Raw genomic sequence first — 9,132 nt, forward strand, 5'->3', positions numbered from 1 at the left:
TTTGCTTATATCCACTTATTGAGTACATACCATACATATCCTTTTGGTTCTGAGTTACCTCACCCAGAATGATATTTTCTAGTTCCATCCATTTGCCTGTAAATCTCAGGATGTCCTCATTCTTAATAGCTGTGTAGTATTCCATTGTGTTAATGAATCATATTTTCTATATACATTCTTCTGTCCTGGGACATCTGGGTTGTTGCCAGTTTCTGGCAATCACACACTAGGCTGCTATGAATGTAGTGGAACAAGTGCCCCTATAGCATTGTGGGGCATCTTTTGGGTATATTCCCAAGTGTGGTATAGCTGGGTCTTCCTATTTCCAATTTTCTGAGGAAGCTCCAGATTGATTTTCAAGTGGTTGTATCAGTTTGTAATCCCACCAGCAATGGAGGAGTGTCTGTCTTTCTCTGCATCTTTGCCAACATGTAAGAAGCAAAAATTTTATTAATCTTCAATTTTCTGAGCCTTCACTTTATCCATACTCCATTGCTTTCCTTGGGAATCGAAACAATATTTTGAGGTTAACCTTCTTGTCTTTAAAATTTCTTTAAGGGTGTAGCCTCTGTTATACTATACAAGTTTCAGTGGAAGTCAACCGTAAATATATATATATATATATATATATTATATGCTATATATGCATATATACATATAGCATAAATTGGACATGATGAGAGAAGAAATTGTGGAGGATAAAAAAAGGAGGAGGTAAAGAAGTACAAGGAGGAAAAAGAGGAGTGTAGGAAGAGGAAGGAGGGGAGAAGGAGAAAACACAAGGTTTGGTGGTTTGGGAATAGAGGGAGAGATGTGGGAGAAATCTGGGGAGAAAGAATGATTCTGATCCAAATCTATTATATGGCAATCTTAGAATCCAGAATCTGCACTTTATTCCCAGGCCGCAGCTCTGTCTGCCTCACTGGAGACCTGGTGCTACCTAGGAAAACTAACTTTTCCTGCTTCTCTGAAGGCCAGCTGCCACACAGAACAACCAGGGGACTGTTGCCATTAGGGACTTCCAGCTCCACCTATAATCCCAGAGGCCTCCTAACACCAGGGACTACCAGGCCAGTCAACACCAGAGACAAGCAGATGGCTAAAGTTCAGTACAAAAAGACAACAAAAGCCAAGGTAATATGACACTATCAGAAACCAGTTCTCCTACAAAAGCAAGCCCTGAATAGCTTAACACAACTGAAGAGCAAGGCAGTGATATTAAATCTCAACTTATGAGGGAGCTGGTGGTCTTTAAAGAAGAAACAAATAAATCTCTTAAAGAAATACAGTAAAATGTAATCAAACAAGTAGAAGCATTGACAGAGGAAATGAATAAATATAAAGAAATAAAGGAAAATACCATCAAACAGGTGAAGTAAATAAATAAACTGTTAAAAGACATGAAAATGGAAATAGAAGCAATTAAGAAAACACAAACCGAGGTAACCCTGGAGATGGAAAACCTAGGGAAAAGAACAGAAACTACAGAGTAAACATCACAAACACAATACATGTGATGAAAGAGCATCTCAATCATAGGAGGTATAATAGAAAAAACGACACATAGATGAAAGCAAATAAAAAAAACCTAAAAAGTTTCTAATACAAAGTACTCAGGAAGTTTTGAACACTATGAAAAGACCAAAAGTAATAGGAATAGAGGAAGATTCCCAGATCATAGGTCCAGAAAATGTGAATTTCTTCAACAAAATCATAGAAGATAATTTCGCTAATGTTGTGTGTATGTGTGTGTGTGTGTGTGTGTGTGAGAGAGAGAGAGAGAGAGAGAGAGAGAGAGAGAGAGAGAGAGAGAAGAGAGAGAGAGAGAGAGAGAAACCTACAGGAAGTTTACAGAACACCAAATAGAGTGGACCAGAAAAGAAACTTGATGTGCTAAGGTGTGGGGAGAGGGACACCTAGGGGGAGACTTTATACTCTCTGAGACTTTATACTCTCCGAGGAGAAGTGCAAGGAGTTATGTGGAGAGGAACTGTGTGAGGTAGGGACAGGGAGGAAGGGCAGTGATCCAGATGTAAAATGATTAAATAAATAAATTACTGGAAAAAAGAAACAAAATCTCTAAGAGTTCATCAAAAGATGCTAAAAATAAGGTTTAGGGAAACAATTCAGTGTGAACTACTAGGGAAAATTATTCAAGGGAAAAATGAGGCAAGAGAGAACCTCAAGACTGAGAAGGATTTAGGAGAGATTACAATCAAATGTATTATAAAGCTCTCATGTGTATCTAGAGTCAAAGGAAAAGTGAAAAAGAAATCAGCCCAAAAATCATCCTTTTTGTTGAAACATAGTGGCACAGTAGACATTTTAAAGTTAATAATGCTCTAACGAGGAAAAGCATTTGTTATGCAAGACTGTTGACTGAAGCTCAATCACAGAACTCAAGATGACAAGAGAAAATGAACTCCAGAAATTTATTCTCCAACTCCCATGTGTCCCATGGCCTATGAATGCCTGCACATACATAAAATGCATCATATGCATACATATCTACCTGTACAATAATAAATAAGTAAATAAATACTATATCTTTACAAAGAAGCATTATTTGCATAGAAGTTGACTGAATGTTGTTTTTAATTTTTCTAATGCTACATATATTAAAAATCAAAATTATATACATGAGTATATATATTCATATATATATACTCATAATCATATTCATAATATATACATGAGTATATATATATATTACCTAAGAACTGTAATGTGTTCTAAATACTTTATTTTTCCATACTTCTTATTCTGAGATAATTCTTATAGCTTTTCTTCATATACAATGAATGGTCCCTCATATTTTTCTAATTGTTCCTCTGTCTTTCTCAAACTGATTTCTTAATCCCAAACTGATTTCTTTCTCTATCTACTCTGTGGTCACTCACTTGAAGGTCATGTTTACTTACTTAAGTAACTGGAATTCCCCTTCACTGCTGAATTGTCCTTCTGGATTTCCTACTTTCCTCCAGATTCTAGTCTTGGTAGGTTTTTAATATTAAATTGAACCTTTTCATTCAATATACAAAATAGCTAAAATGTTTCCATCTTTCTCCATAAAATCTAAAGTAATGTGTAAATTCCCTTTCATTGGTATCATAGATACCCTTTGCTACCTAGATTCAATTGTCCTTGAAGCTTCTGTCAGAATTTGTTCCATGGGTCTCCACACATACTACATATGATATTCTATCATTAATAATCTTCAAATTTTCTTTAGAGTCCAGTGGTACTATTTGATCTTACCATTGTTCTTGCTGTTATGCGTGAAGCATACCACTATTTAAGATGTCACTTTCTATAAAGTCTTTTATAATTATTAGGTAACTTTAGCTATGTTATCTTCTTATGGTTCCTTTTTCTTTTATATTTTTTATATATTTTTATATATATTTTTTTATATATTTTAATACGAAATGTGCATGATGTTAAGAACTGGTGTTCATTAATGAGTAGCTTTATAAAAGGATTTCATAATCTAGATGAAAAACAATACAATTTATGATTGAATATACTGGACTAATTCCTCATTTAAGTAATGTACAGGAATTGTGGAAGTAACAGAAAAAGAATAAAACCAATGTGGCAATAAATGGAATTCTTTATTAAAAATTGGGGATTTTATGAATGCATGCATCAGTGTGAGTTACAGATTATATGTGTATGTATGAACATGGCTATACCAAAAAACAATAGAGCTATAAATCTGAGAAGACTGATATTTCTGGTGCTGTAATTTGCCTTTTTGATATTCTTATAAAAAATACTCTAATACTTGCAGCCTAAAGGAAAACAACATTTATTTTAGCTCACAGTTCAAGGTACTTTATGGAAGGGAATTTAAAGCAGCAGGAGCTTGAAGTAGATAGTAATATTATATTCAGTATCAAACAGGAGAGAATAATAATTTCTTGGGTTTAGTTACCTTTCTCCTTTGTATGAAGTTCAGGACCTATACAAGACAAGAAATGATCTTGCCCACATTTGAGAGAGGTCTTTCTACATCAAGTAATATAATCATGAGAGTCACACAACAAGTGTGCCAAGAGGCCCATTTCCCAGGTTCTGGTACATTCTGACAACCTGTCAGTTAACCTTAACATATGATTTAATAATATCATATTAAAATGAGAACACAGATGTAGACACTGAGTTTTTCTAGATGACACTGAGCCTAAATTGGAAGATTCTAGAGAACATGTTTCCATTGAAGTATTATGTGGATTTAAATCTTAATTTCACCACTTAAGACTTTATGCACTTTTAATGATTTCTTGATTTTTAAAGTAATTTTGTTCAAGACTTAAATAATTTATGCTGAGCTCAGCCCAGGCACAGGAAGTGTTGTAGAAATTATCTTGTGTTTAAGCTTACTGGACAAAAATCTGGGCAGAGAATGATGGCATCTGAATTAAGCAAATCAATTTAGATAAGTTGTTCAAAACCTCTGATTCAGCAAAACAAGATGATTCAAAACCAAATATTCAGAAGATTTCACATAATTACTCACTTAAATATTAAGCATACAAAATATCATACATATCTGAAGATATATAAGCTTTTATATTCAAACTTAATATATAAGTTATACAGATATGAAGAAAAACAAACAGATCAGAAAAAACATACCAGGATATGATATGAAAGGAATAAACACAAGTGGAAAGATCAGGACATGAGATAAAAATGGGGGTAGGCAAATAAAACTCTATATTATCAAAATATATAATATTATTGATCCACAATGAGGGCAGAACTAGGAATGAAGGTCTACTGGTTTATGAGACTCTCCACCCTGTCAACCGGTAGATGAAGATTACATTCCTAGAATGAATATGTTCCCCTCCCTAACTGAATACCTTGGGTTGGGTCCCTCTGAAATTTTCCACTGTTTTTATGCTATGTTTCCTTGGTAACCCTCTCCCCGCCCCAGCTTGTGGTTTTTCCCTTAAATACCCCTCACTTCTTGTGTTCAGGGCTGAACTCCTCTGGCCTGCATGGTCACGAGATCGACCCTGGTACCCGCCTATCCCAAATAAACCTCATGTGATTGCAGCAAGTTCGGTCTCTCGTGAGTCATTGGGTGGTTGCGTCATCCTCAGACTTGAGTAAGGATCTCCCTAGTTCTGGGGGTCTTTCAGTACAAAAACACAATGACAAAGGCAACTTACAGAAGGCAGGTTATATTTGGGAACATGATAACAGAGAGATGCAAAATTCATGATACCAAAGTGGAGCCATGACTCCTGGAGCAGGAAGTTCTACTTTGCTATAAAAAGTAGAATTAAGAGAGGCAAGATATCCTGTGATAGTCTCCACAAAGTTCTTTGACAATGAGATGAAGTGTTCTAAAGCTGTGATAGTTTTGTAATGTTTTTATATTTAAGTAAAGGTTTAGTTTTATTTTTTATTTATTTATTTTTTATTTTGGAAGGGACAGTTGAGATAGGTTTTGCTATCTGTATTTCTGGCAGAAATAGAACTCACAGTGTAATTCAAAGTTGCCTTATTTTCATCAAAAGCCATATGCTTCAGCTTCCCATTTAATTGAGATTACAAGCATGGGCCAGCATGCCTGCTGGTCTCTCAGCTTTTATCTAATTGCACTAATTATTTACTAGATATAAATTAGCAGTAAGTTATGACTTCAAACAACATTGACCTCTTCAGTTAAGGTGATTTCTGTTGAGGTCTGATTACTTTACCATTTGAACTTCCAACAGTTGGAGGCATTACATCCTTCAATATTTGGAGTACTGTAGCATTCAGTAATCTAGGGAGTTTACCCAAAGAACTCTGCTTCACTGTGAAAGAGCTATGGTCAGGGGATTAAACCTCATGTTCTGCTCTCTCGGATTTCAAATTCTTATTCCCCCAAGACATGTTTACTTAATAATAAAAATGCACCAAAGATTGCTATAGATATTTGGGATGTAGCATAGAGCAAGACATACCTAGTCCTTGACCTTAGGAACCTACACCACGAGAAAATAATGTTTTGTGCTTAAATAGCTAATCTAAACCATATGGTAAATGTCAGGTATTCTTAAGAGGTAAGCAGATCTAAAACTAGAGACAAATTCCTGGAGCCTCTGGCCAATGTGAGCTCCTTTGGGGATTTCATCTTCTGATGGCTGAATTCCATAGTCAGTGAAATGGACTAGATTCTGGTCATTATGATTTGCTGCTGGGTTGAACTAGGGCAGTGACATTGTCATGCATTATCCTTTAAGCATGCAAATTCAGCTCATTTTCTCGGCTCTGCTCTTCTTGCAGATACAAAAATCTATTTCTCAGTTAATTATCATATATTTCCACATAAATATTGACTGGTTAATGAGTAGGGAGGGTCAGTTCATTCACTTTTTCTTCATATATTTACAAGTTTTATAACTTTGTAACCTTTATAACATTGAACAAAATTTTAGTCCTTTTACTACACCAGTTTCTACAATATGTTTGGTGCATGGTAGGCATTTCTGCCATGTTAGTTGGAGTCCTGATAATTTGGTCAGTGTAAGACAATCATAACTGCAAATGTTCCCTATCGTTCTCTTGGAAATTCTCTCTGTCTGTCTGTCTGCCTGTCTGTCTGTCTCTCTCTCTCTCTCTTTCATACATTCCTATCTGATATTTAGGTTGTTTTTATCCATAGGTTGAAAATTTGCCTAAAATTGGCATTTTCATTAGCAGATAACTAATATATGTAAAACCTAGTATCAGGCTAGCCAGGGTGGTAATGCCCAATCATCTCAGTAATGAAACTAAATTAAAGCTTAGGAGCCTCTGGGCATAAATTTTAAAATGAATAATTACAATCCAATCACTTTCCTGTCTGACATATTAAGAAAGGCAGTACATAAGTGGAAGAAATAATAATCAACCTGTGTGTATGCACAGAGCTATTGGATCAACACTTTAGATTTAATTAACTAGTCAATTCTTGTTTTTCAACACATATTGGTAGTTCTGAGTCACTGGCTTGGTCATGACATTCAAAATCAGAGTCAAATGACAACCTCATTATTGGTGGTTTTCTACCAAACTAATTCAATAGCTATTTTGAAGACAACTTCAGATGCATTTAATAAAAATGAAAAGGCAGTAAGAAATGATAGCAACTGTAATTTATTGAGAGCATATCATGTGTCATTCTTGTGCTGTATATTCTTATTTAATACTTAGAGGTAGGTATTGTTAATATTTATTTTTATAAGATAATGAAAGTGAACTAAATCAGATAAGTAACTAACCAGTCATCATTGCTACCAAGTCCTAGATTCAGGAACATCCAGACCTAGCCACTCATTCATTGTTTTCTCAATTCATGTTTTACTGGTTTAGCTTGTTAAGCATATTCCTTCACTATACAAAATTTGGTTCTAGCTTATCATGTGCTCAGTATATGGTTATGTACATTCTACCTCTGAATAAATTTTCAGTGATTAGTGCATATGAGAAGTACATTAAAATCCACAATATCAGATTTTATTACTATTATTTATTTTCATTTATATGTCAGTCCTGTTTCTAACTTGTATATGTAAGCTTCAAAAATCTTCCCCTTTGCACTCCATAGGAAGCAATATAATAATTTCTATTTTATAGTTAGAAGAAATCAGGCAGTGTGAAGCTAAGGAGTACTTGTTTTAATAAAGATTAGCTTTTATTTTACAGCTAATACACACTTAAAAGTGAGTACGTACTATAAATATCTTTTTGGGTCTGGGTTACCTCACTCAGGAACATATTTTCTGGTTCCATCCATTAACATGAAACATTCATGAGGCCCTTGTTTTTAATAGCTGAGTAGTATTCCGTTGTGCTAATGAACAGCATTTTCTTTATCCATTCTTTGTGGAGGGACATCTGGATTTTTTCTAGTTTCTAGCTATTATGAATAAAGTTGCTATGAACATAGTTTAGCAAGTGTTCTTGTGGGATAGTGGAACATCTTTTAGGTATATGCCCAGGAGTGGTATAGCTGAGACTTGAAGTAAAACTATTTCCAGTTTTCTGAGAAACTGCCATATTGATTTTTCCAGTGGCTGTACAAGTTTGGCACTAGCAATGGAGGAGTATTCCTTTTGTATGAGATCCTTGGCAGCATGAGCTGTCACTTATGTTTCTGATTCAAACTATTCTTACAGTTATGAGTTAGAATATCAAAGTCATATTGATTTGCATTTCTCTCATGGCCAAAAATGTTAAAGATTTCTTTAAGTGTTTCTACCTCTGTTGAGAATTCCCTGTTTACCTGTATACCCCATATTTTAATTGTATTATTTAGTTTGTTGATGTCTAGTTTCATGAGTTCTTTATATCTTTTGAAAATAGCTCTCTGTCAAATGTAGGGTTGGTGAAAATCTTTTCTCATTTTATAGGTTGTCATTCTTTTCCTTAATGGTGTCCTTTGACTTACAGAAAATGTGCCTTTTTTATTGGTTATTTTATTTCTTTATATTTCAAATGTTATCCCCCTTCTGAAGTCCCATTCCACAAACTCCTTAGCCCTTTCCTCATCCCCCTGCCTCTATGAGGGTGCTCCCCCACCCTCTCAACCACTCCTGCCTCAGGGCATAGCATCCCCCTTCCCTTGGTCATCAAAACTCCACAGGACCAAGAGACTCCCTCCCAGTGATTCCAATAAGGTGATCCTAGGCTACATATGCAGCTAGAGCCTCAGGTCCCCCCATGTGTACTCTTTGGTTGTTGGTTTCATCCCAGGGAACTTTGGGGGATCCGGTTGGTTGATAATGTTGTTCTTTCTAGGGGGTTGCAAGCCCCTTCAGCTCCTTCAGTCTTTGCCCTAACTTGTCCATTGGGGTCCCCATTCTCAGTATGTTGTTTGGCTGTGTGCATCCACATCTGTATTGTTCAAACTCTGGAAGAGCCTGTCAGGGGACAACTATACCAGGCTCTTGTCAGCAAGTGCTTCTTGGTATCTACAATAGTGTCTGGGTTTGGTGTATGCAGATGAAATCGATCCCTAGGTGGGGCCATATCTAGATAGCCTTTCCTTCAATCTCTGCTCCACTCTTTGTCTCTGCATTTCATTTTCACAGGAGTAATTCTGGGTTAAAATATTTGAGGTGGGTAGGTGGCCACAACCCTTAACCG

Source organism: Mastomys coucha, chromosome X (assembly GCF_008632895.1).
Source record: "Mastomys coucha isolate ucsf_1 chromosome X, UCSF_Mcou_1, whole genome shotgun sequence".
Lineage (NCBI taxonomy): Eukaryota > Metazoa > Chordata > Mammalia > Rodentia > Muridae > Mastomys > Mastomys coucha.